This window comes from Triticum urartu, chromosome 1 (assembly GCF_003073215.2).
Source record: "Triticum urartu cultivar G1812 chromosome 1, Tu2.1, whole genome shotgun sequence".
NCBI classification, from domain to species: domain Eukaryota; kingdom Viridiplantae; phylum Streptophyta; class Magnoliopsida; order Poales; family Poaceae; genus Triticum; species Triticum urartu.
In genome coordinates, this window is record NC_053022.1 from 372,247,702 (window position 1) to 372,275,536 (window position 27,835).

Here is a 27,835-nt window from a genome sequence, read left to right on the forward strand (position 1 = left end):
AACCTAGTGCGTATCTGATTCCTTCAAGGATCACACTAATCTGGGTTTAATGCCGCTCATAATAAGACAATTTGCTCGTTCGACTTGACCGTTTGTTTGGGGGTGATAGACGGAGGCATAATCGAGCTTAATGCCCATGTTGCCGCACCAAGTTTTTACCTCGTCGGCTGTGAAGTTCGAGCCGTTATCTGTGATGATGCTGTGGGGGACACCGTAACGGTGTACAACCGCGGATATGAAGTCTATCACTGGTCCGGACTCGGCCGTTGTAACTAGTTTGGCTTCTACCCATTTGGTGAATTTATCCACCATGACCAATAGGTAATTTTTCTTATGGCTTCCTCCTTTAAGGGATCCGACCATATCAAGCCCCCAGACCGCAAAGGCCCAAGTAATAGGGATTGTTTGGAGAGCGGTAGGTGGCATATGGCTTTGGCTTGCAAAAAGCTGGCAACCGACGCAATGTTGGACGAGGTCCTGTGCGTTCGCTCGGGCTGTCGGCCAGTAGAAACCTGTACAGAAGGCCTTGCTCACGAGGGCCCGAGTTGCGGCATGATGGCCGCCGAGTCCAGCATGATTTTCTGCCAAAATTTGCCGTCCTTCCTCCTCAGAGATGCACCTTTGAAGTACTTCGGTAGCGCTTTTCTTATAAAGCTCTCCCTCGTTGACCTTGTAGGCTTTAGACCGTCGCACAATGCAACATGCCTCGTTTGGGTCCTCAGGGAGTTCTTGCCTATTTAGGTAAGCTAAGAAGGGTTCTGTCCACGGGGCGATGACTGCCATAATCACGTGGGCCGAAGGTGTTATTTCGGTGGCGGAGCCTCCGATTACGTCAAAGTGTTCGGGATCTGGTGTTGTGGTCGGATCCGGACTGTTGTTGCCGGTCTCCCCTTCCCACACCACGGATGGCTTAAACAACCTTTCCAAGAAGATATTAGGTGGGACAGGGTCGCGCTTAGCGCCGATGCGGGCGAGGATATCCGCTGCTTGATTGTTTTCTCGGACCACATGGTGGAATTCGAGCCCCTCGAATCGAGCTGACATTTTGAGGACGGCATTGCGGTAAGCCGCCATTTTTGGGTCCTTGGCGTCAAAGTCTCCATTTATTTGAGATATTGCGAGGTTCAAATCCCCACACACCTCTAGGCGTTGAATGCCCATGGAGACTGCCATCCGGAGACCATGTAGCAGGGCCTCATATTCTGCTGCATTGTTGGAGTCTGTGCATAATATTTGGAGTACGTATTGGACTGTATCTCCGGTGGGGGATGTCAGGACGATGCCTGCCCCCAGACCAGCCAGCATCTTAGAGCCGTCGAAGTGCATGATCCAATTAGAGTACGCGCCGTACTCTTTAGGGAGTTCGGCTTCTGTCCATTCGGCGACGAAATCAGGAAGTACTTGTGACTTAATGGCTCACCGTGGTTTGTATGTTATGTCGAACGGGAGGATCTCAATAGCCCATTTAGCAATCCGGCCCATGGCATCGCGGTTATTTATTATGTCGTTGAGTGCTACTTCAGAGGCCGCCGTAATTGAACACTCTTGAAAGTAGTGTCGTAGTTTTCGGGATGCCATGAAGACCGCGTATGCTATCTTTTGATAATGTGGGTACCGTGATTTTCATGGAGTGAGGACCATGGATACGTAGTATACCGGCTTTTGAAGCGGGAACTTATGTCCGTCCGTCTCTCGTTCGACGACGAGCACTGCGCTTACAACCTGGTGTGTTGCCGCTATATATAACAACATTGGTTCGCCGATATTTGGCGCGGTCAAGATTGGGTTGCTTGCCAAGAGGGCTTTTATTTCTTCCAATCCAGCCGTGGCCGCATCCGTCCACTCGAAGTGTTCGGTGCGTTGAAGAAGGAGATAAAGAGGTAATGCCTTTTCTCCCAATCGGGAGATAAAGCGGCTTAAGGTAGCCACGCATCTGGTTAATTTCTGGATTTGCTTGAGGTCTGTTGGGATAGCCATGTGTGACAGAGCTCGGATTTTAGTTGGATTTTCTTCAATTCCTCTATTGGAAACGATGAAGCCCAAGAGCTTTCCGGCGGGCACGCCGAAAACGCATTTTTCCGGATTGAGCTTGATGTCATATGTTCGGAGATTGTCGAATGTGAGCCTCAAGTCGTCTATTAAAGATTCGACGTGTCTGGTTTTAATGACCACATCATCTACATATGCCTCCACTGTTTTGCCGATTTGTGTTTCCAGGCATGTCTGAATCATGCGTTGATAGGTTGCACTGGCGTTTTTGAGCCCGAAAGGCATGGTGTTAAAACAGAAGGGGCCGTACGGAGTGATGAATGCCGTTGCGGCTTGATTGGACTCCGCCATCTTGATTTGATGGTATCCGGAGTATGTGTCGAGGAAACACAATGATTCGTGTCCTGCGGTAGTGTCGATAATTTGATCGATGCGGGGTAGGGGGAAGGGATCCTTGGGGCCAGCCTTGTTAAGGTCCTTGAAATCGACACATATGCGCCAGGATTTGTCCTTTTTTGGTACCATCACCAGGTTAGCTAGCCAGTCCGGATGTTCTATTTCTCTAATGAATCCGGCCTCAAGTAACTTGGATAGCTCTTCTCCCATGGCTTGTCGCTTAGGCTCTGAGAAACACCGAAGAGTCTGCTTGACCGGCTTGAATCCCTTTAGGATGTTTAGGCTATGCTCGGCCAGCCTGTGTGGGATTCCTAGCATGTCTGAAGGATGCCAGGCGAAGATGTCCCAATTCCCGGGCAAGAACTCTCACAGTGCGGCGTCTGTTGTGGGGTTCAGCTGTGCCCCGATGGATGCTATTTTTGCAGGGTCCGTTGGGTGGACCTAGAATTTGACTATTTCGTCCGCTGGTTTAAAAGAGGTGGACTTGGGTCTTTTGTCGAGTATCACGTCGTCCCTGTCCACTGTGGAGCGTAGCGTAGTTAGTTCTTCGGCCGTGAGGGCTTCCGAAAACGCCTCGAGGGCCAGTGCGGCGGTTTTATTTTCGGTGCGGAGTGCTATGTCTGGATCACTAGTTAGAGTGATGATTCCATTGGGCCCAGGCATCTTGAGCTTCATGTACCCGTAATGGGGTATAGCTTGGAAGATCGTGAATGCCTCCCGCCCTAAAAGGGCGTGGTATCCGCTACTAAACGGGGCCACTTGGAATGTGATTTCTTCGGACCTATAAATCTTCGGCGTGCCGAATACCACATATACTGTGATTTTTCCCGCACATCGTGCCTCCCGACTAGGGATGATTCCTCTGAAGGTCGTGCTGCTTTGCTCAATTCGGCTCTTGTCTATTTCCATTTTGCTAAGAGTCTCCTCGTAGATGAGGTTTAATCCGCTGCCACCGTCCATGAGCACTTTAGTAAGCCGAAAGCTGTCCACAATTGGACTAAGGACCAAAGCGGCTGGTGCTCGGGCTGTTCCGAATTGAGGTTCGTCACTGGCATTGAAGGTTATAGCCATATCGTTCCATGTATTTATTGTTGCAACATGGCAGATTTCGGCGAGGCTGTGGAGTGCTCGCTTGCGCCTGTTATTTGAGGCGAAAGTCTCGAAGATTGTCAGTACTGTATTGTTATTTTCCACGGGATGGTGCTCTATAGTATTGTTGATAAGGAGATCCTCGCCGCTCTTGGCCACCTGCCGGAGTATCCAACATGCTCTAAGGCTATGTGTTGGCATGGTATCTGGTGTATTGTGAATTTTGGATGGCCCACTGAGCCATCCCTCCAATACGGTTCCACGCCCTGTAGTGGGCTTTGGTTTCTTTGTAATTGGATCGGGTGACTTACGAGAGTACACCCTTTTAGTTCGGACAGAGGGTTTAGTGAGAACCGGAGAATCCCAAAATTTTCTTTGGGTTTTCCAGGTGCTTTCCATCGCATAGTACTTCTGTACAATGGCCGCCAAGTCAGCGAAGTGTGCTATGTCACGGTGACTTATGGCGTTGAGGATTCCCTTGTCCGTGCAATTTTTGCAAAAGAATGAAATTGTGTCTTCCTCGCGACAGTCCTTGACCTTGCTCATTACAAGGAGGAATCTGACCCAATAGTGACGTACTGTCTCTTGGGGCTCTTGTCTAATGTGGGAAAGATCACTTATGTGAGGGTGGGTGGGTAGATTTAGGCCCAAACCCTGACCCATTCTGAGACCCAGGGGTAGAGGTGTTTCCGAGATTGGCAGTTCGGGCTCCGGGACGTTGCCCAATAGTTCTAGCCTGTTGTCCGATTCTAGGTTCGAAGCTTGGGCCATGTCCTCCCATAGATGGGTATCCGGCTCGAAGAGCTCGGGAATCCGGACATAGTTTGTCCTGAAAATAGAGGTAGAATCATTGCATTGCTCCTCCACCACCGCTATTTGATGGGTGACCGGCGAAGAGTTAATCTCCCTTTGGTCGGGTTTAAGCCCGATCCGATCATAGTCCGTAGCGACTCCCAAGGTGGCGATGCTGTAACACCCTCGATGCGACTATATCTCCCACGTGTCGAGGCACGACTTAGAGGCATAATTGCATTGAAGGCATATGTCGCAAGTTAGGCAATCTTCACAACATCCCATGTAATATAGATAATAAAAGGGGAGATAACATAGTTGGCTTACACTCGCCACGTCAATCAAGTAAATAAATAACATTACATCATCCAAACACTCATGGCCCGACTACGGCGCCAAAATAAAAGATAACCCAACATGCGACACGGTCCCGATCACCCCCAACTGGGCACCACTACTGATCATCAGGAAAGGAAACATAGTATCGTTGAGAGTCCTCATCGAACTCCCACTTGAGCTCAAACGCGTCACCTGGAGCGGAATCATCAGGCCCTGCATCTGGTGTAATAGTAATCTGTGAGCCACAGGGACTCAGCAATCTCGCACCCTCGCGATCAAGACTATTTAAGCTTATAGGTAAGGCAAGGTAAATATGTGGAGCTGCAGGTAGCTATCCTGTTCGCAAAAGAGAGCGAGAAGAGGAGGCAAAGCGCGAGCGAGAAACTAGAGAGCAACCTACGCAAACATTACTCCAACACCGTGTCCACTTCCCGGACTCCGCCGAGAAGAGGCCATCACGGTAACTCACACGGTTGATTCATTTTAATTAAGTTAAGGTTCTAGTTATCTACAACCGGACATTAACAAATTCCCATCTGCCCATAACCACGGGCATGGCTTTCGAAAGTTCAAATCCCTGCAGGGGAGTCCCAACTTAGCCCATGACAAGCTCTCACGGTCAACAAAGGAATAGACCTCCTCCCGAGACGTTCCGATCAGACTCGGTACCTCGGTTCTTCAAGACACATCGACAGGTTAAAACAAGACCAGCAACACCACCCGAATGTGCCGACAAATCCCGATAGGAGCTGCACATATCTCGTTCTCAGGGCACACCGGATGAGCAAGACATCGGGTAGGCCAGCCCAGAGTTGCCCCTGGTAGCCCCGGACATCGCTCGGTTGGACCAATACTCAGAGGAGCACTGGCCCCGGGGGGGCTAAAATAAGATGACCCTCGGGCTCCGGAAACCCAAGGGAAAAATAGGCTAGGTGGCAAAAGGTAAAACCAAGGTTGGGCATTGCTGGAAAAGCTTTAATCAAGGCGAACTATCAAGGGGTTCCCATTATAACCCAACCGCGTAAGGAACGCAAAATCCGGGAACATAACACCGCTATGACGGAAACTAGGGTGGCAAGAGTGGAACAAAACACTAGGCGAGAGGCCGAGCCTTCCACCCTTTACCAAGTATATAGGTGCATTAAGATAACATGGCAATATAATGATATCCCAACAAGTAAATAATGTTCCAACAAGGAACGGCCTCCAATCTTCACCTGCAACTAGCAACGCTATAAGAGGGGCTGAGCAAAGCGGTAACATAGCCAATCAACGGTTTTCTAGGACATGGTGGGTTAGTGGTTTGACATGGCAAATTGGGAGGCTTGAAAGCAAGTGGTAGGCATCGTAGCATTGGCATAGCAAAAGAGCGGGCATCTAGCAAAGCAAAGATAGTAGTGATTTCGAGGGTATGATCATCTTGCCTGCAAAGTTGTCAGAGTTGACTGGATCCTCGAAAGCAAACTCAACTGGCTCCTCGTTAGCGAACTCGTCTCCCGGCTCTACCCAAACAAGACAAACAAGCAACAAGGACACAATGAACCACGTGCAAGGATGAAACAATATGGTGCAAGGATGGTATGCCATGCGGGATGCGATGCGGGATGCATATGCAAGATTTGACAAAGGATGCATGAACCTGGACTCAACTTGGAGAACCAAGTGTGCCACTGTAAAGATGAGATGAAATCGCTTGAAAACGATATAAAGAACGCCGGAATCGGAGTTACGGTTTGGAAATGGCAAGCGATTCAAATGACACCGGTCTGCGACTTACAACAAGTAGCCATCTAAATGCAACAAGATAAACATGCTACAGCACCCAAACATGGCATCAAAATACATGGCAAGGATGAATTCAAGATGCTTAACAAAAATCTAGCACTGAGCTACGGCCAATTCATCCATTAACAGGTTCAAACAAGCATGGCAAAAATGCATATGGCAAACAGATTTCAGACAGTGAAATTAACACTTGTCTGGAATTTCAGATCAGGTAGCACTCTTCGGAGCAACAAAACTACATGCTACAGGACCTGAACATGGCAAAGTAAAGCATGGCATGGAGCTGCTCAAAGAGCTAAACAAAAGTCCCTTAGTGACCTTGAGCCAAAAGGGATCAGAAAATACATTTGCAAGCATGTGAACATGGCAAAAATATAATCAGTTCTCAGACTTAGTGAAAACTGGAGCATGCTGAAACAGATATCAAGTAGGCATGTTTACGAGCTCGATGCACTCACTACGGAGCAAGTCATGATAATCTAAGCATACACCCATCAAGAATACAAAAAATTCAAGCTAGACATAGCAATAACAATAACATAGCATGCACGAATCAACTACAACATCATCGGCAAAATCGCTAACAAGTAGACAATCTGCCCAGATTCACTAAGTAGCAAAAGTAGAGCTCGATTGACTCAAGCTAGGGTGCTCCATAATTGTAAACAAAGACATGGATGGATAGAGCACTACAATAATAACAAAACATCCTTACTGATCATCCTCAAAAGAGGCACGGATCACTAGGAAACTACATGAACATATGGCCGTATGAGATAAACAGCTCAAGGAATTAGTGGAAATGCTAAGTCCCTGAAATCAGCACTAACAAGTGCACCACTTTGCAAGCTTGTACTAGTCACCACACACATCACAAAATTACATGGGTTGCACCTCTGGAAAGATGGTAAAACCCTTAACAAAACGTATGTAGAGCTCATGGGCATATCATGCACACAATAATCATGGCAATAATGACAAATATCTAAATGGAGTAGCAGATCTGACAATTTATCTCAAGTAGCCCTCTTCTAACAGCATTTCGGGCATCAAGATGAACTCAAATGAAAATGATGCAATGGAATGAAATGATGTACTCTCTGAGATGAACATTTTGATATGCTACACGCCCAAAACGGGCCTACGGATGCAAAGTTACGGCACGATGAAATATGCAAAAAAAATATGAGGGAGGAAGGGAAAAGGTCAACCCCAGATCTAGGGTTCGTCCGGCACGTGAACCGAGGCGGCGGCGGATCTCGCCGGAGTTGACCCGGAGCTCGCCGGAGTAGACGGAGGTGGCCGGATCAGGCGGGATCCGCCGAATTCGGACCGGGGCGGCGCGACGGCGAGGAAGTGGGGCTCCGGGCGCGGCGGGCGGCGACCTGGCGACGGAGGCGGTGGTCCAGTGAGGAGACGGGCGGCGGCGCGCGCGCCGGCGGGGAGGCGGCGGATGGCGGCAGGCGAGGGAGACGGGCGGCGGGGTCGGGCGCGGGGCGCGGCCCGGCTGCGCGGCGAGGAGGGCCCGGCTCGGGCCGAGCAGGCCGCGGCGGGTGCGGGGCGGCGGCGGCCACGTGGCGGCACGCCACTGGATGCGGGGCGGCGGCGGCGATCTGTCCGGCTGGGGACGGACGTGTCCGGCCGGCGCGAGGAGGATTTCTAGGGTTTCGGGGAGGGGATCCGAGATTTGGAATGGGGGGTCTTTAAATAGGCATAGAGGGAGCTAGGAGAGTTCAAATAAGGTGCGGTTTTCGGCCACGCGATCGTGATAGAACGCTCTAGATGATGGAGCAGGTTTTGGTGGGTTTTGGACCAACTTGGAGGGGTGGTGGGCTGCCACACACACGAGGCCTTTTCGGTCCCTCGGTTAACCGTTGGAGTATCAAACGAAGTCCAAATGGTACGAAACTTGACAGGCGGTCTACCGGTAGTAAACCAAGGCCGCTTGGCAAGTCTCGGTCCAATCTGGAAATGTTTAATCCCCACACACGAAAGAAAGCTAGAAATGACCACCGGAGGAGAACGAAGCGCCGGAATGCAAAACGGACAACGGGGAAAATGCTCGAATGCATGAGATGAACACGTATGCAAATGCAATGCACATGATGGCATGATATGAGAAGCATGACAACGATAAAAACACGCGGAGACAAAAAAACCCGAAGCCGAGAAAATAAAATAACTTAACGTCGGAAACGGAAAGAGTTGGAGTACAAATAGGGAAAGCCATATCCGGGGTGTTACAACACTCCACCACTACGAAAGGATCTCGTCCCGAGATCTAGGACTGAAAGAACGCCGGGTATTCAGAACAGAGGTGATCCTCGCGTTCCCAGGTAGCTTCACGGTCGGAATGGTGTGACCACTTGACTTTGAGGAATTTGATTGACTTGTTGCGAGTCTTGCGTTCAGTCTCTTCAAGAATAGAAACTGGGTGCTCACGATAGGATAGATCTTCTTGGAGCTCAATATCCTCGAAGTTGACGGTGTGGTCAGGAGTCTTGAAGCACTTTCGGAGCTGAGAGACATGGAACACATCATGAACATTTGCAAAGTTTGAAGGAAGCTCGAGTTGGTAGGCGAGGTCGCCTCTCTTGCTGACAATCTTGAAAGGTCCCACGTATCTGGGGGCAAGCTTCCCTTTGATACCGAAGCGACGAGTACCTTTCATAGGAGAGACGCGGAGGTAAACATGATCTCCGATCTCGAAAGCCAAATCACGGTGCTTACTATCATAGTAGCTCTTCTGGCGGGATTGGGCTGCTTTGAGGTTATCTCGAATGACTTTGCACATTTCCTCTGCCTCTGTGATTAAGTCATTTCCCAAAAGCTGACGTTCACCGGTTTCAGACCAGTTGAGAGGGGTATGGCACTTCCTTCCATACAGAATTTCAATTGGGGCCTTGCCCGAGCTTGCTTGAAAACTGTTGTTGTAGGAGAATTCAGCATAAGGAAGACAATCCTCCCACTTCATGCCGAAGGAGATCACACAAGCCCTGAGCATATCTTCAAGAATCTGGTTGACACGCTTGACTTGACCGCTAGTTTGAGGATGGAAAGCTGTGTTGAAGCGGATGTTGGTACCCATGGCCTTCTGAAAAGAATCCCAAAACTTGGAGGTAAAGATGCTGCCACGGTCTAAAGAGATCACTTGTGGAATACCGTGCAGAGAGACAATTCAAGAGGTATAGAGTTCCGCCAATTGAGCTGCAGTGATCGACTCTTTGATAGGCAGAAAATGAGCCACTTTGGTGAGTTTGTCGATGACAATGAATATAGCATCATTGCCATGCTTGGACTTTGGAAACCCAATCACGAAGTCCATTTCAATGTGGTCAAACTTCCATTCTGGAATGGCAAGAGGTTGGAGGAGACCAGCTGGCCTTTGGTGTTCTGCCTTCACTCTTCTGCAGACATCACATTCATTCACGACTTGAGCAATCTCGCGCTTCATTCGAGTCCACCAATAAGCCTGCTTGAGGTCCTGATACATCTTCGTGCTCCTAGGGTGGATGGAGAGGTGAGAATTGTGAGCCTCGTTCATGATCACTTTACGGAGATCACCTTTGGGTACAACAATACGATCCTCGAAGAAGAGAGTGTCCTTGTCATCAAGGCGGTAGCACTTGTACTTGGGTTGACTCTTGGCAATCCCCATCTTCACCTTTTTCAGCATAGCATCAAGAAGCTGGGCTTGGCGAATCTGATCTTCCAAGGTAGGAGAGACTTGAAGGTTGGCGAGGAAACCTTGAGGAACAACTTGCAGATTAAGTTTGCGGAAAGCTTCACAAAGCTCGGGTTGATAAGTCTTGAGAATCAGACTGTTGCAATAAGCCTTCCTACGCAATGCGTCAGCAATCACATTGGCCTTTCCTGGAGTATACTCGATACTCGGATTATACTCTTGAATCATTTCGACCCATCGAGTCTGCCTGAGGTTGAGATTAGGCTGAGTGAAGATGTACTTGAGACTCTTGTGATCAGTGAAGATGTCCACTTTTCTTCCCAATAAGAGATGTCTCCAAGTCAAAAGAGCATGCACAACTGCCGCCAACTCGAGATCATGAGTGGGGTAGTTCTTCTCATTGGGCTTCAATTGGCGAGAGGTATAAGCAACAAATTTCTTCTCTTGCATCAACACTGCGCCAAGACCTTGGAGAGAGGCATCACAAAAGACCTCGTATGGCTTGGATTCATCAGGCGGAGTCAGAACTGGAGCAGTGATCAATTTCTCTTTCAAAGTGTTGAAAGCAATGTCACACTCCGGAGACCAAACGTACTTGACGTGCTTCTGGAGAAGATTTGAGAGAGGCTTCGTGATCTTAGAAAAGTTTTCAACGAATCTTCAACAGTAGCTTGCGAGACCGAGGAAGCTACAGAGTTGCTTCACATTCTGAGGTGGTTCCCAATTCACAATTGCAGACACCTTCTCAGGATTCACCACAATGCCCTTGGCAGAGATGATATGACCAAGATAAAGAACCTCATCGAGCCAAAATTCGCACTTGGAGAACTTGGCGTAGAACTTGTGTTCCCTCAACTTATCGAGTACCAAACGCAAGTGCTTGGCATGATCTTCCTTGTTCTTCGAGAAAACCAGAATGTCGTCGAGATAGACCAAAACAAAGTCATTGGTGTAGGCGTTGAAGATGAAGTTCATCATGCGAGAGAACGTCGGAGGAGCGTTGACGAGGCCAAAAGACATGACAGTGTATTCATATGAACCATAGCTTTTCCTGAAAGCCGTCTTGGGAATATCTTGCTCACGGATTCGAATCTGATGATAACCCATACGGAGATCAAGCTTGGAGAATACTTGGGCACCTTTGAGTTGTTCAAATAGCTCATTGATGTTGGGAAGTGGGTATTTGTTCTTGATGGTCTTCTTGTTCAATGGACGGTAATCAACACAAAGTCGGTCCGTTCCATCCTTCTTCTTCAAAAAAAGAACACCACAACCCCACGGAGAAGAACTAGGCCAGATGAGACCCATTCTCTATTGAATATCGAGTTGCTTCTTCAGCTCCTTCAACTCTTCAGGTCCGAGCTTGTAAGGACGCTTGCACACTGGTTCCATGCCGGGCTCAAGATCAATAACGAATTCAACTGGCCGGTGCGGAGGCATTCCTGGAAGCTCTTCTGGAAAGACGTCTTGATATTCGCAAACGACTGGAATTTGCGAGATAGCATCAAGTTCACCCTTCTCATTGAGAGAAAACAGACGGATAGTATCATCACGAGCGGCAAAGACAATTACATCCTCAGACGAATGAGTCAATTGAATCTGCCTGGCTGCACAATCAAGATGCGCCTTGTGCTTAGTAAGCCAATCCATTCCGAGAATAAGATCAATATCCGAGTTGCCAAGAACCATTGGGGAAGAAAGAAACTTGTAGTCGCCTAAGGTGATAGTAACATCCGGAGCCATCATTTTAGTGTTCATGAACAAACCCGGAGAAGAAACCGCTATCGGCTTAGGCAAATCAATAGTATGCACATCATGCATGGATGCAAAAGGCTTCGATAAAAATGATAAAGATGCACCAGTGTCAAAAAGAACTCTTGCAGGAATGTCATTAACATGAAGGTTACCCATGATCACATCTGGTGAGTCCTCTGCCTGAGCTGCATTCAGCAAGTTGACCTTGGCGGACTTGGTGTTATGCTTAACCATAGCTGTACTTGCCGATCTGACAGGAGGAGGAGGAGGAAGACGCCTCTGATTGAAGCATTTGTTGGCATAGTGACCCTTCTGTTGGCACTTGTTGCACGTGACCTCTGAAAGCGGACGGTGATACGGAGCACTCGATCTTGGAGCTGGAGACGAAGTCTTGTTCTGAAAGCCGGGGTTGGGGGGGGGGGAAGATCCACTGCCACCTTTGCTCTTCTGCTGATATGGCTGACGAAACGGAGGAGGAAGCCAATACTTCTGCTGCTTGGCCACTTGAGTCGAGGAAGAAGGAGTAACATCTCTGACTCGCTTCTTGGAAGTGCCTCTTGCTTCAACGCCATGTTGTAGAACTCATCGTACCTCAAGGGCTCAAAGAGGACAAGAGCGAGCTGGATTTCTTCTCTGAGACCACCCCTGAACTGCTATATCATGCTCTTCTCATCAGGGACGTCCTGCTTGGCAAAGTGGGCAAGCTTCTGAAACAACTTGTTGTAGTCATAGACAGACAAAGAGCCTTGCTTCAGGTTGTGGAATTCCTCACGCTTGCTTTCAACCACGCTCTGAGGGATATGGTGAGCTCTGAAATCTCGACGAAATTCATCCCAAGTAATAGCACGTCCACCTCTGGAATCCTTGTACTGCTGGAACCATTCTGCAGCTTGATCTTTGAGTTGGAAGGAAGCGAACTTGACAAAGTCCTCAGGCCTGACGTTACTGCACTCGAAATTCTTGCACAAATCCACAAGCCAATCGTCAGCATCGGTTGCCTCAACACAATTGCTGAAAGTCTTTGGCCCGTTAGCATGGAACTGGCTGAGTGTAGCAAAGTGATTCTGATTGTTGCCTTGGTTCCCTTGGTTGCCTTGATTGCGCTCTTGAAGAATTTGCATGATCAACTGTGTGTTTGCATTGGTTGCGGCCATCACAGCTTGCCATGCCTCCGGAGGAGGTGGAGGTGGTGGCGGATCAGGATTCGGAGTCATGCGCGTTGGAGGAGCCATCCTGAAGAGGTTGACATCCATTAGCACATTGATAGACAAATATTGAAGCTGAATCCAACGGAATGAAAATTGCAACAAATAGTCTTCACATCCGAACAAAATGAACGAATGCATTCCTCTTGACATGGTCACATATCCATAGATCAACAAGGTACGGATCAAGAACGAATACTCGGTAAGAAATCCCAATCTCAAACCAAATATCCGTGGAAGAAGAACTAGAGCTACTAGAATTCCACCTATGAAACTCCTGAACCTTTCCGGTTATGCAATCAGGTGTTGGGGATACGGGGGAAGCATAATATCTCACCCAAATCTAGCAAATCCTACATCCAGCTGTATCCATCCTTCAACACATAACCGAGAAAAACTTCGGAAACCATCTACCTCAACCTTCGAAAAGCATCCGTTATACAAGTTATTGCGATACTCCCGAACTCCCGCCCCAGTACTGGGTGGCGTCGAGGTTATCTCACCAACGAACTGCATAAAAGAGATTTTCGATGTCGGCGTACTAAACTCAGGTATTCTAGAACTGCAACGATAAAATTATGACGACAACACCTCAGAGCTCAACTCCCCGGGACACTTCCACAAAACCCCTGACAGGAGGCACCAAGACAATGTTCTCATCATAAAACCATCGGAACGATTCCAAGATACCTGCGTGATCCTAAATTTTTCTTAGTGAAATTTGAGAAGAGAAGAGTCAAAACTCTACGCCAGGACGCCTTACCAGAGCGATGAGGAGACTGGGAAGTAAAAATAATTCCTAAACTCTCCGATATATAATTCCTAAATGACTCAAAACATTTTTCTAGACACAACTCGGCCGCTAAAAACGATCAAGCAATGGGGCTCCTAAGGTCGGGGAAGGCTCTGATTACCAACTTGTAACACCCTCGATGCGACTATATCTCCCACGTGTCGAGGCACGACTTAGAGGCATAATCGCATTGAAGGCATATGTCGCAAGTTAGGCAATCTTCACAACATCCCATGTAATATAGATAATAAAAGGGGAGATAACATAGTTGGCTTACACTCGCCACGTCAATCAAGTACATAAATAACATTACATCATCCAAACACTCATGGCCTGACTACGGCGCCAAAATAAAAGATAACCCAACATGCGACACGGTCCCGATCACCCCCAACTGGGCACCACTACTGATCATTAGGAAAGGAAACATAGTATCGTTGAGAGTCCTCGTCGAACTCCCACTTGAGCTCAAACGCGTCACCTGGAGCGGAATCATCAGGCCCTGCATCTGGTGTAATAGTAATCTATGAGCCACAGGGACTCAGCAATCTCGCACCCTCGCGATCAAGACTATTTAAGCTTATAGGTAAGGCAAGGTAAATATGTGGAGCTGCAGCAAGCGACTAGCAAATATGGTGGCTATCCTGTTTGCAAAAGAGAGCGAGAAGAGGAGGCAAAGCGCGAGCGAGAAACTAGAGAGCAACCTGCGCAAACATTACTCCAACACCGTGTCCACTCCCCGGACTCCGCCGAGAAGAGGCCATCACGGTAACTCACACGGTTGATTCATTTTAATTAAGTTAAGGTTCTAGTTATCTACAACCGGACATTAACAAATTCCCATCTGCCCATAACCGCGGGCACGGCTTTCGAAAGTTCAAATCCCTGCAGGGGAGTCCCAACTTAGCCCATGACAAGCTCTCACGGTCAACGAAGGAATAGACCTCCTCCCGAGACGTTCCAATCAAACTCGGTACCTCGATTCTTCAAGACACTTTCGACAGGTTAAAACAAGACCAGCAACACCGCCCAATGTGCCGACAAATCCCGATAGGAGCTGCACATATCTCGTTCTCAGGGCACACCGGATGAGCAAGACGTCGGGTAGGCCAGCCCAGAGTTGCCCCTGGTAGCCCCAGACATCGCTCGGTTGGACCAACACTCAGAGGAGCACTGGCCCGGGGGGGCTAAAATAAGATGACCCTCGGGCTCCGGAAACCCAAGGGAAAAAGAGGCTAGGTGGCAAATGGTAAAACCAAGGTTGGGCATTGCTGGAAAAGCTTTAATCAAGGCGAACTATCAAGGGGTTCCCATTATAACCCAACCGCGTAAGGAACGCAAAATCCGGGAACATAACACCGATATGACGGAAACTAGGGCGGCAAGAGTGGAACAAAACACTAGGCGAGAGGCCGAGCCTTCCACCCTTTACCAAGTATATAGATGCATTAAGATAACATGGCAATATAATGATATCCCAACAAGTAAATAATGTTCCAACAAGGAACGCCTCCAATCTTCACCTGCAACTAGCAACGCTATAAGAGGGGCTGAGCAAAGCGGTAACATAGCCAATCAACGGTTTGCTAGGACATGGTGGGTTAGAGGTTTGACATGGCAATTTGGGAGGCTTGAAAGCAAGTGGTAGGCATCGTAGCATTGGCATAGCAAGAGAGCGGCATCTAGCAAAGCAAAGATAGTAGTGATTTCGAGGGTATGATCATCTTGCCTGCAAAGTTGTCAGAGTTGACTGGTGTAACACCCCGGATGTAACTTTCCCAATTTGTACTCCAACTCTTGCCGTTTCCGGCAGTTAAGTTATTTTATTTTCTCAGGTTCGGTGGTATTCTAGCTTTCTTTCGTGTGTGGGGATTAAACATTTCCGGATTGGACCGAGACTTGTCAATGCGGCCTTGGTTTACTACCGGTAGACCGCCTGTCAAGTTTTCGTATCATTTGGACTTCGTTTGATATCCCAACGGTTAACCGAGGGACCGAAAAGGCCTCGTGTGTGTTGCAGCCCAACACCCCTCCAATTTGGCTCAAAACCCACCTAAACCTGCTCCATCATCTAGAGCGTTCGATCACGATCGCGTGGCCGAAAACCACACCTCATTTGGACTCTCCTAGCCCCCTCTACCTCTATTTAAAGCCCCCTCCCGAAATTCGCGGATCTCCCTCTCCGAAACCCTAATTTTTCCACTCTGTCGCCCGCCGGACAAAAAAATCCCAGGCCGGACGTGTCCGCCCGATCCGCCCGGGCCAATCTCGCGAAGCCACGTGGTGCCGTGCCCACTTCGTCGCCTCCCGCTGCCGCCGGCCCGCGGGGCCCGTTCCCCTCCGCCCCTCCGTGCCAAGGTCCAGGGAGAGGAGCTCCCGAGCCCCGGTGACCTCCGCCCGGCGTCCTCCGCCGCCCGCCGCCTCCGCCCGGCGCCACCGCGACGCCGCCGCCACCGCGCCAGATCCGGTCGCCGGCCACCGGGTCCGGCCACCACCTCCTCTCGCCGGCCGCTGCTTCTTCTTCCCGGCGACCGCCGGTGAACAGTGCCTCGACCCCACCTTGTTTTCCGCGCCGGGTCAAACCCTAATCCGGAGGTTGTTTTTTTCACCAAGTCCCGAAATTGCAGATCCATATGCCCATGTTCGTGGCCCCGTAACTTTGCATCCGTAGCTCCGATTCATGCATATAGCATATCAAAATGTTCATCTCAGAGATTACATCATTTCGTTCCATTGCATCATTTTCATTTGAGTTCATATTGATGCCCGAAATGCTGTTCGAAGAGGGCTACTTGAGTTATTTGTCAGATCTGCTGCTCCATTTAGCTTTTTGTCATTTTTGCCATGGTTAATGTGTGCATGTTATGCCCTGTTGCTCTACATATGTTCTGTAAGGGTTTTGTCATCCTTTCAAAGGTGCAACCCAGGTATTTTTGTGAATGTGTGTGGGACTAGTGCAAGCTTGCAAAGTGGTGCACTTGCTAATTCTGTTTTCAGGGACTTAGTAATTTCACTAAGTCCTGGAGCTGTTTATCTCATGTTGCCATATGTTCATGTTGTTTCCTAGTGATCCGTGCCTCTTTTGAGGATGATCAATAAGGAATTTTGTTAATATTGTAGTGCTCTATCCATCCATGTCTTTGTTTGCAAGTATGGAGCACCCTAGCTTGAGTCAATCGAGCTCTACTTTTGCTACTTTGTGAATCTGGGCAGATTGTCAACTTGTTTGCAATTTTGCCGATGATGTTGTAGTTGATCCGTGCATGCTATGCTATTGTTCTTGCCATGTCTAGCTTGAATTTTGTGCCTTCTTGTTGGGTGTATGCTTGTCTTGCCATGACTTGCATCGTAGTGAGTGCATCGAGCTCGTAAACATGCCTACTTGAGTTATGTTTCAGCATGTGTCAGTTTTCACTAAGTCTGAAAACTGATTATGTTTGCTATGTTCACATGCTTGCAATTGTATTTTCTGATCCCTTTTGGCTCAAGGTCACTAAGGGACTTTTGTTAAGCTCTTTGAGTAGCTCCATGCCATGCTTTACTTTGCCATGTTCAGGTCCTGTAGCATGTAGTTTTGTTGCTCCGAAGAGTGCTACCTGATCTGAAATTCCAGACAAGTGTTAATTTCACTAAGTCTGAAATCTGTTTGCCATATGCATTTTGCCATGCTTGTTTGAACCTGTTAATGGATGAATTGCCGTAGCTCAGTGCTAGACTTTTGTTAAGCATCTTGAATGCATCCCTGCCATGTATTTTGTTGTCATGTTTGGGTGCTGTAGCATGTTCATCTCGTTGCATTTAGATGGCTACTTGCTGTAAATCGCAGACCGGTGTCATATTTGAATCGCTTGCCATTTCCAAACCGTAACTCCGATTCCGGCGTTCTTTATATCGTTTTCAAGCGATTTCATCTCATCTTTCCAGTGGCACACTTGGATTCCCAAGTTGAGGCCAGGTTCTTGCATTTCTTGTCATATCTTGAATTTTGCATCCCGCATAGCATGTCATCTTTGCATCATGTTGCTTGATCTTGGCACGTGGTTGATTGTGTCCTTGTTGCTTGTTTGTCTTGTTTGTAGAGCCGGGAGACGAGTTCGCTAACGAGGAGCCCGTTGAGTTTGCTTTCGAGGATCCAGTCAACTCTGACAACTTTGCAGGCAAGATGATCATACCCTCGAAATCACTACTATCTTTGCTTATGCTAGTTTGCTCGCTCTTTTGCTATGCCAATGCTACGATGCCTACCATTTGCTTTAAAGCCTCCCAAATTGCCATGTCAAACCTCTAACCCACCTTGTCCTAGCAAACAATTGATTGGCTATGTTACCGCTTTGCTCAGCCCCTCTTATAGCGTTGCTAGTTGTAGGTGAAGATTGGAGGCCGTTCCTTGTTGGAACATTATTTACTTGTTGGGATATCATTATATTGCCATGTTATCTTAATGCACCTATATACTTGGTAAAGGGTGGAAGGCTCGGCCTCTCGCCTAGTGTTTTGCTCCACTCTTGCCACCCTAGTTTCCGTCATAGCGGTGTTATGTTCCCGGATTTTGCGTTCCTTACGCGGTTGGGTTATAATGGGAACCCCTTGATAGTTCGCCTTGATTAAAGCTTTTCCAGCAATGCCCAACCTTGGTTTTACCATTTTCCACCTAGCCTCTTTTTCCCTTGGGTTCTGCAGACTCAAGGGTCATCATTATTTTAACCCCCCCGGGCCAGTGCTCCTCTGAGTGTTGGTCCAAACCGTCAGCCGCCGGTGGCTACCAGGGGCAACTTTGGGCTGGCCTACCGGAAGTTTGGACAATTTGAGTTTGCCCTGAGAAAGAGATATGTGCAGCTCCTATCGGGATTTGTCGGCACACTCGGGCGGTGTTGCTGGTCTTGTTTTAACCTGTCGAAGTGTCTTGAATAACCGAGATACTGAGTCTGATCGGAACATCTTGGGAGGAGGTCTATTCCTTCGTTGACCGTGAGAGCTTGTCATGGGCTAAGTTGGGACTCCCCTGTAGGGATTTGATCTTTCGAAAGCCGTGCCCGTGGTTATGGGCAGATGAGAATCTGTTAATGTCCGGTTGTAGATAACTTGAACCTTAACTTAATTAAAATGAATCAACTAAGTGTGTTACCGTGATGGCCTCTTCTCGGTGGAGTCCGGGAAGTGGACACGGTGTTGGAGTAATGTTTGCGCAGGTTGCTCTCTAGTTTCTCGCTCGCGCTTTGCCTCCTCTTCTCGCTCTCTTTTGCGAATAAGTTAGCCACCATACTTGCTAGTCGCTTGCTGCAGCTCCACATATATTTACCTTGCCTTACCTATAAGCTTAAATAGTCTTGATCGCGAGGGTGCGAGATTGCTGAGTCCCCGTGGCTCACAGATTACTATTTCACCAGATGCAGGGCCTGATGATTCCGCTCCAGGAGACGCACTTGAGCTCAAGTGGGAGTTCGACGAAGACTCTCAACGTTACTATGTTTCCTTTCCTGATGATCAGTAGTGGTGCCTAGTTGGGGGTGATTGGGACCGTGTCGCTTGTTGGGTTATCTTTTATTTTGGCGCCGTAGTCGGGCCATGAGTGTTTGGATGATGTAATGTTATTTATGTACTTGATTGACGTGGCGAGTGTAAGCCAACTATGTCATCTCCCCTTTTATTATCTTATTACATGGGATGTTGTGAAGATTGCCTAACTTGCGACATATGCCTTCAATGCGATTATGTCTCTAAGTCGTGCCTCGACACGTGGGAGCTATAGTCGCATCGAGGGTGTTACAACTGGATCCTCGAAAGCAAACTCAACGGGCTCCTCATTAGCGAACTCGTCTCCCGGCTCTACCCAAACAAGACAAACAAGCAACAAGGACACAATCAACCACGTGCAAGGATCAAACAATATGATGCAAGGAATCGGAGTTACGGTTTGGAAAAGGCAAGCGATTCGAATATGACACCGGTCTGCGATTTACAGCAAGTAGGCATCTAAATGCAACGAAATGGACATGCTACAGCACCCAAACATGACAACAAAATACATGGCAGGGATGCATTCAAGATGCTTAACAAAAGTCTAGCATTGAGCTACGGCCAATTCATCCATTAACAGGTTCAAACAAGCATGGCAAAAATGCATATGGCAAACAGATCTCAGACTTAGTGAAATCAACACTTGTCTGGAATTTCAGATCAGGTAGCACTCTTTGGAGCAACAAAACTACATGCTACAGGATCTGAACATGGAAAAGTAAAGCATGGCATGGAGCCGCTCAAAGAGCTTAACAAAAGTCCCTTAGTGACCTTGAGCCAAAAGGGATCAGAAAATACAATTGCAAGCATGTGAACATAGCAAAAACATAATCAGTTTTCAGACTTGGTGAAAACTGGAGCATGCTGAAAACATAACTCAAGTAGGCATGTTTACGAGCTCGATGCCCTCACTACGGTGCAAGTCATGACAAGAAAAGCATACATCCATCAAGAAGGCACAAAATGCAAGCTAGAAATGGCAAGAACAATAACATAGCATGCACGGATCAACTACAACATCATCGGCAAAATTGCAAACAAGTTGACAATCTGCCCAGATTCACAAAGTAGCAAAAGTAGAGCTCGATTGAATCAAGCTAGGGTGCTCCATAATTGCAAACAAAGACATGGATGGATAGAGCACTACAATATTAACAAAACATCCTTACTGATCATCCTCAAAAGAGGCACGGATCACTAGGAAACAACATGAACATATGGCAAAACGAGGTAAGCAGCTCAAGGACTTAGTGGAATTGCTAAGTCCCTGAAAACAGAATTAGCAAGTGCACCACTTTGCAAGCTTGCACTAGTCACCACACACATCACAAAAATACATGGGTTGCACCTTTGGAAAGATGACAAAACCCTTAACAGAACATATGTAGAGCAACAGGGCATAACATGCACACATTAACCATGGCAAAAATGACAAAAAGCTAAATGGAGCAGCAGATCTGACAAATAACTCAAGTAGCCCTCTTCGAACAGCATTTCGGGCATCAATATGAACTCAAATGAAAATGATGCAATGGAACGAAATGATGTAATCTCTGAGATGAACATTTTGATATGCTATATGCATGAATCGGAGCTACGGATGCAAAGTTACGGGGCCACGAACATGGGCATATGGATCTGCAATTTCGGGACTTGGTGAAAAAAACAACCTCCGGATTAGGGTTTGACCCGGCGCGGAAAACAAGGTGGGGTCGAGGCACTGTTCACCGGCGGTCGCCGGGAAGAAGAAGCAGCGGCCGGCGAGAGGAGGTGGTGGCCGGACCCGATGGCCGGCGACCGGATCTGGCCGGGGCGGAGTCGGCGGCGGTGGCGGCGGCTGCGGTGGGGCGGCGCTGCGGAGGCGGCGGCGTCGCGGTGGCGCCGGGCGGAGGCGGCGGGCGGCGGAGGACGCCGGGCGGAGGTCGCCGAGGCTCGGGAGCTCCTCTCCCTGGACCTTGGCGCGGAGGGGCGGAGGGGAACGGGCCCCGCGGGCCGGCGGCAGCGGGAGGCGACGAAGTGGGCACGGCGCCACGTGGCTTCGCGAGATTGGCCCGGGCGGATCGGGCGGACACGTCCGGCCTGGGATTTTTTTGTCCGGCGGGCGACAGAGTGGAAAAATTAGGGTTTCGGAGAGGGAGATCCGCGAATTTCGGGAGGGGGCTTTAAATAGAGGTAGAGGGGGCTAGGAGAGTCCAAATGAGGTGTGGTTTTCGGCCACGCGATCGTGATCGAACGCTCTAGATGATGGAGCAGGTTTAGGTGGGTTTTGAGCCAAATTGGAGGGGTGTTGGGCTGCAACACACACGAGGCCTTTTCGGTCCCTCGGTTAACCGTTGGAACATCAAACGAAGTCCAAATGATACAAAACTTGACAGGCAGTCTACCGGTAGTAAACCAAGGCCGCATGACAAGTCTCGGTCCAATCCGGAAATGTTTAATCCCCACACACGAAAGAAAGCTAGAGAATGACCACCGGAGGAGAACGAAGCGCCGGAATGCAAAACGGACAACGGGGAAAATGCTCGAATGCATGAGACGAACACGTATGCAAATGCAATGCACATGATGACATGATATGAGATGCATGACAACGACAAACACACGGAGACAAAAAACCCGAACCTGAGAAAATAAAATAACTTAATGCCGGAAACGGCAAGAGTTGGAGTACAAATTGGGAAAGTTACATCCGGGGTGTTACACCAGTCAACTCTGACAACTTTGCAGGCAAGATGATCATACCCTCGAAATCACTACTATCTTTGCTTTGCTAGATGCCCGCTCTCTTGCTATGCCAATGCTACGATGCCTACCACTTGCTTTCAAGCCTCCCAAATTGCCATGTCAAACCACTAACCCACCATGTCCTAGCAAACCGTTGATTGGCTATGTTACCGCTTTGCTCAGCCCCTCTTATAGCGTTGCTAGTTGCAGGTGAAGATTGGAGGCCGTTCCTTGTTGGAACATTATTTACTTGTTGGGATATCATTATATTGCCATGTTATCTTAATGCACCTATATACTTGGTAAAGGGTGGAAGGCTCGGCCTCTCGCCTAGTGTTTTGCTCCACTCTTGCCACCCTAGTTTCCGTCATAGCGGTGTTATGTTCCCGGATTTTGCGTTCCTTACGCGGTTGGGTTATAATGGGAACCCCTTGATAGTTCGCCTTGATTAAAGCTTTTCCAGCAATGCCCAACCTTGGTTTTACCTTTTGCCACCTAGCCTCTTTTTCCCTTGGGTTTCCGGAGCCCGAGGGTCATCTTATTTTAGCCCCCCGGGTTTCCGAAGCCCTTGGGTTTCCGGAGCACGGATCAACTACAACATCATCGGCAAAATTGCAAACAAGTTGACAATCTGCCCAGATTCACAAAGTAGCAAAAGTAGAGCTCAATTGACTCAAGCTAGGGTGCTCCGTAATTGCAAACAAAGACATGGATGGATATAGCACTACAATAATAACAAAACATCCTTACTGATCATACTCAAAAGAGGCACGGATCACTAGGAAACTACATGAACATATGGCCGTATGATATAAACAGCTCAAGGACTTTGTGGAAATACCAAGTCCCTGAAATCAGCACTAACAAGTGCACCACTTTGCAAGCTTGTACTAGTCACCACACACATCACAAAAATACATGGGTTGCACCTCTGGAAAGATGGTAAAACCCTTAACAAAACATATGTAGAGCTCATGGGCATATCATGCACACAATAATCATGGCAAAAATGACAAATATCTAAATGGAGTAGCAGATTTGACAATTTATCTCAAGTAGCCCTCTTCTAACAACATTTCGGGCATCAAGATGAACTCAAATGAAAATGATGCAATGGAATGAAATGATGTACTCTCTAAGGTGAACATTTTGATATGCTACACGCCCAAAACGGGCCTACGGATGCAAAGTTACGGCACGATGAAATATGCAAAAAAATATGAGGGAGGAAGGGAAAAGGTCAACCCCAGATCTAGGGTTCGTCCGACGCGTGAACCGAGGCAGCGGCGGATCTCGCCGGAGTTGTCCCGGAGCTCGCCGGAGTAGACGGAGGTGGCCGGATCAGGCGGGATCCGCCGGATCCGGACCGGGGCGGCGCGACGGTGAGGAAGTGGGGCTCCGGGCGCGGCGGGCGGCGACCTGGTGACGGAGGCGGTGGTCCGGTGAGGAGACGGGCGGCGACGCGCGCGCCGGCAGGGAGGCGGTGGATGGCGGCGGGCGAGGGAGCCGGGCGGCGGGGTCGGGCGCGGGGCGCGGCCCGGCTGCGCGGCGAGGAGGGCCCGGCTCGGGCCGAGCGGGCCGCGGCGGGTGCGGGGCGGCGGCGGCCACGTGGCGGCACGCCACTGGCTGCAGGCGGCGGCGGCGATCTGTCCGGCTGGGGACAAACATGTCCGGCCGGTGCGAGGAGGATTTCTAGGGTTTGAGGGAGGGGATCCGAGATTTGGAATGGGGGGTCTTTAAATAGGCATAGAGGGAGCTAGGAGAGTCCAAATGAGGTGCGGTTTTTGGCCACGCGATCGTGATCGAACGCTCTAGATGATGGAGCAGGTTTTGGTGGGTTTTGGACCAACTTGGAGGGGTGTTGGGCTGCGACACACACGAGGCCTTTTCGGTCCCTCGGTTAACCGTTGGAGTATCAAACGAAGTCCAAATGGTACGAAACTTGACAGGCGGTCTATCGGCAGTAAACCAAGGCCGCTTGGCAAGTCTCGGTCCAATCCAGAAATGATTAATCCCCACACACGAAAGAAAGCTAGAAATGACCACCGGAGGAGAACGAAGCGTTGGAATGCAAAACGGACAACCGGGAAAATGCTCGAATGCATGAGATGAACACGTATGCAAATGCAATGCACATGATGACATGATATGAGAAGCATGACAACGATAACAACACACGGAGACAAAAAAACCCGAAGCCGAGAAAATAAAATAACTTAACACCGGAAACGGCAAGAGTTGGAGTACAAATAGGGAAAGCCATATCCGGGGTGTTACAGATGCGATCCAAGAGCTCGTTCAAGGAAGAGAGCTCCATTGGATCCATCTGCTTGATGAATCCCGAGCCGACGTGGAGGCAGTTTTTGATGACCCGAGAAGTCATCGTCGGCGCGACGGCCGAACATGCGGTCATGACGAAGCCGCCTAGTCGGAGAGTTTTACCTACAGCCAGGGCTCCCCTAGAGGTAATGTTGTCCTTGATAACAAGACGAGCCATCAAGCCTTATCATGATGGCACAGTGGAACTCTCAATGAAAGAACCCATGTCGGTGTCAAAACCGGCGGATCTCGGGTAGGGGGTCCCGAACTGTGCGTCTAAGGCTGATGGTAACAGGAGGCGGGGGACACAATGTTTACCCAGGTTCGGGACCTCTTGATGGAGGTAATACCCTACTTCCTGCTTGATTGATCTTGATGATATGAGTATTACAAGAGTTGATCTACCACGAGATCGTAGAGGCTAAACCTTAGAAGCTAGCCTATGATTATGATTGTTGTTGTCCTACGGACTAAACCCTCCGGTTTATATAGACACCGGAGGGGTCTAGGGTTACACAGAGTCGGTTACAAGGGAGGAGATCTACATATCCAAATTGCCAAGCTTGCCTTCCACGCAAAGGAGAGTCCCACCCGGACACATGACGAAATCTTCAATCTTGTATCTTCATAGTCCAACAGTCCGACCGAAGTATATAGTACGGCTGTCCGAGGACCCCCTAATCCAGGACTCCCTCAGGGATCACAACCCACCAGGGTGCGCCTGGGGGCCTAGGCGCGTCCTGGTAGGTTGTGCCCACCTCGGGTGCCCCCGAACCGTCTCTTTACTCTATAAATACCCCAATATTCCAGCCGCCGCAGAGTCCAGATGTCCACAAAAGTTAGGTAAATGTGAAGCTCTTGAGAGAGTGAGGGGACCAGGTGCATTAATGTTATCGAGGATGTTCTCAATATGCACTTCATTAGACACTCGTGGATGAGCTGGACGAGGGCCTTTTTTTTGTCCGACATTTTCCTCTGTGTCATTTTCTTCAGGATATACAATTTATTCACGACAGGGAACAATTACTTCTTCATCAACTATTTCTTCACTGGGCATAATTTCACCAGTGCCCATATGCTTGATAGTTTCCTCTCAAGGCATTTCATCTAGTACAGGAGGTATGTGCTCTCTTTGTGAGCCGTTACTTTCATCGAATCGCACATCTACAGTTTCAACAACCTTGTTGTGCTAGGTGTTGAAGACTCTGTAGGTATGCGAGTCCTTTCCGTAACCAAGCATAAAACCCTCATGTGTTTCCGGTAGAACTTTAGAGCTGTGATGAGGATCTCTAATCCAATAATTAGCACCGAAGACTTTAAAATAACTCACATTGGGTTTCTTGTCCATGAGGAGCTCATATGAGGTCTTCTTTAGGAATTTGTGAAGATATACCCGATTTATTATGTGACATGTAGTATCAGTTGCGTTAGGCCACCATCGACGAGAAGTCTTGTATTCATCAAGCATAGTACGAGTCATGTCGATGAGTGTCATGTTCTAGCGTTCTGCAACCCCATTCTCCTGAGGGGGTATATGGAGCAGACATCTCATGAGTGATACCACGCTTGTCAAGATAGTCATCAAGCCCTGTGTTCTTGAACTCGATGCCGTTGTCGCTTCTGATGTGCTTTATCTTGAGACCACAATTCATCATGACCCGATTGGAGAACCGTCTGCAGACATCCTACACTTCAGTCTTGTAGGTCATGATATGCACCCATGTGTAACAAGAATAATCATCAACTATGAAGAATCGATAGAGTGATCCTGCATTGGTTATTGTGGTATAATGAGTAGGACCAAATAGATCCATGTGAAGTAATTCAAAGGGGCAAGTAGTGGTCATGATTGTCTTTGCTGAGTGCTTGGATCTGGTCATCTTTCCAGACTCACAAGAACCGCAAAGGTGATCTTTGAAGAATTTGACACCCTCGATGCCAATGATGTGCTTCTTCTTGACGAGTGTGCCCAAATTCCCCATGCCAGCATGGCCAAGTCGTTGATGCCACAACCAGCACTCTGAAGCTTTTTACAGTCGATGGGTGGTAGGTTCAGGACCTAGTGATAAATCTACAATGTATGAATCACCTCTCCTACAGCCTTTGAAGACTTTGGACTTGCCAGATTCCATTAGCACAATGCATTTATATTTTCCAAAGATGACAATCATATCAAGATTACAAAGCATTGAGACAGACATGAGGTTGTATCCAAGGGACTCGACAAGCATCACCTTTTCCATGTGTCGATCCTTTGAGATAGCAACCTTACCTAGGCCCAATACCTTGCTTTTTTCCTTTGTCACCATAGGTGATATGTTTGAGATGAGATGGAGTAAGGGGAGTGTCGGTGAGGAGACTCCTATCACTAGTCATCTATGCTGGAACTACTTTCATTGCATGATGAAGATTTTGAGGATTTCTTCCTTTTGTCATCAGAGTCATCATCTTTGTTAGATTTCTTCTTCTTTGAGCCCTTTTTCCAGAGAGGGTAGTCAATGATGTAGGGGCCTGGGTTCTTGCATTTGTGGCAAGTTCTCTTGTTGTAGTCTCGAGCAGAAGCTCTTTCAGTGTTCTTTGAGTCATACTTTGAATACTTTGCAAAGCGATTCATCTTGGCAAACTTCTAAAACTCACTCACAAGCATAGCCAACTCTCTGCTACTTTCCTCAGCACCATCAGAACTGCAGTCAGATTCTTCTTCTTCAGATGAAGAAATTGCCTTGCTTTTGATTTTTCCTTCAGAGCGAGGGGTCGTCCATAGCTGGGACCATACAAATCTCTCTTCTCAGGTTGTTGAAATTCATGAGTATTGAGACTCTCAAGAATATTAGCCAGATCAAGTGACTTGTAATCAGGACACTCTTGAATCATTAGGGCCAATATGTCAAAGAACTGTCTAGGGACCTCAGCAATTTCTTCACTAGCTCATGATCGGTGATGTCAGTAGCACAGAGAGCCTGAAGCTCATTGGAGATATCTGTGAGGCGGTCAAAGGGTTTTGAACATTTTCGTTGTTGAGCCTCTTGAAGCGGTTGAAGAGATTGCGAAGAACATCAACTCGAGAGTCACGTTGAGTGGAACACCTTCATTGACCTCAGAAAGCCTATCCCAGATAAGCTTTGAAGTTTCCAGTGCACTCACTTTGCCATACTGTCCTTTTTTCAGATACCCACATCTGATATCTTTGCTTGAGAGTCAAGTTGCTTGAATCTCTTCAAGTCTGCAACATTTATGTTAGGAGCAACAGTGGGTACGCTGTTTTTGATGACAAACCAGAGATCGTTGTCAATTGCCTCAAGATGCATTGACATCTTTTTCCTCTAGTATGGATCGTCTGTGCCATCAAAGATGGGGCACGCAATGGATACCTTGATCATACCTGTGGTCGACATAACTAAAACTCCATGAGGTTAAACCAAAATCACACAGAACAAGGGAGTACTT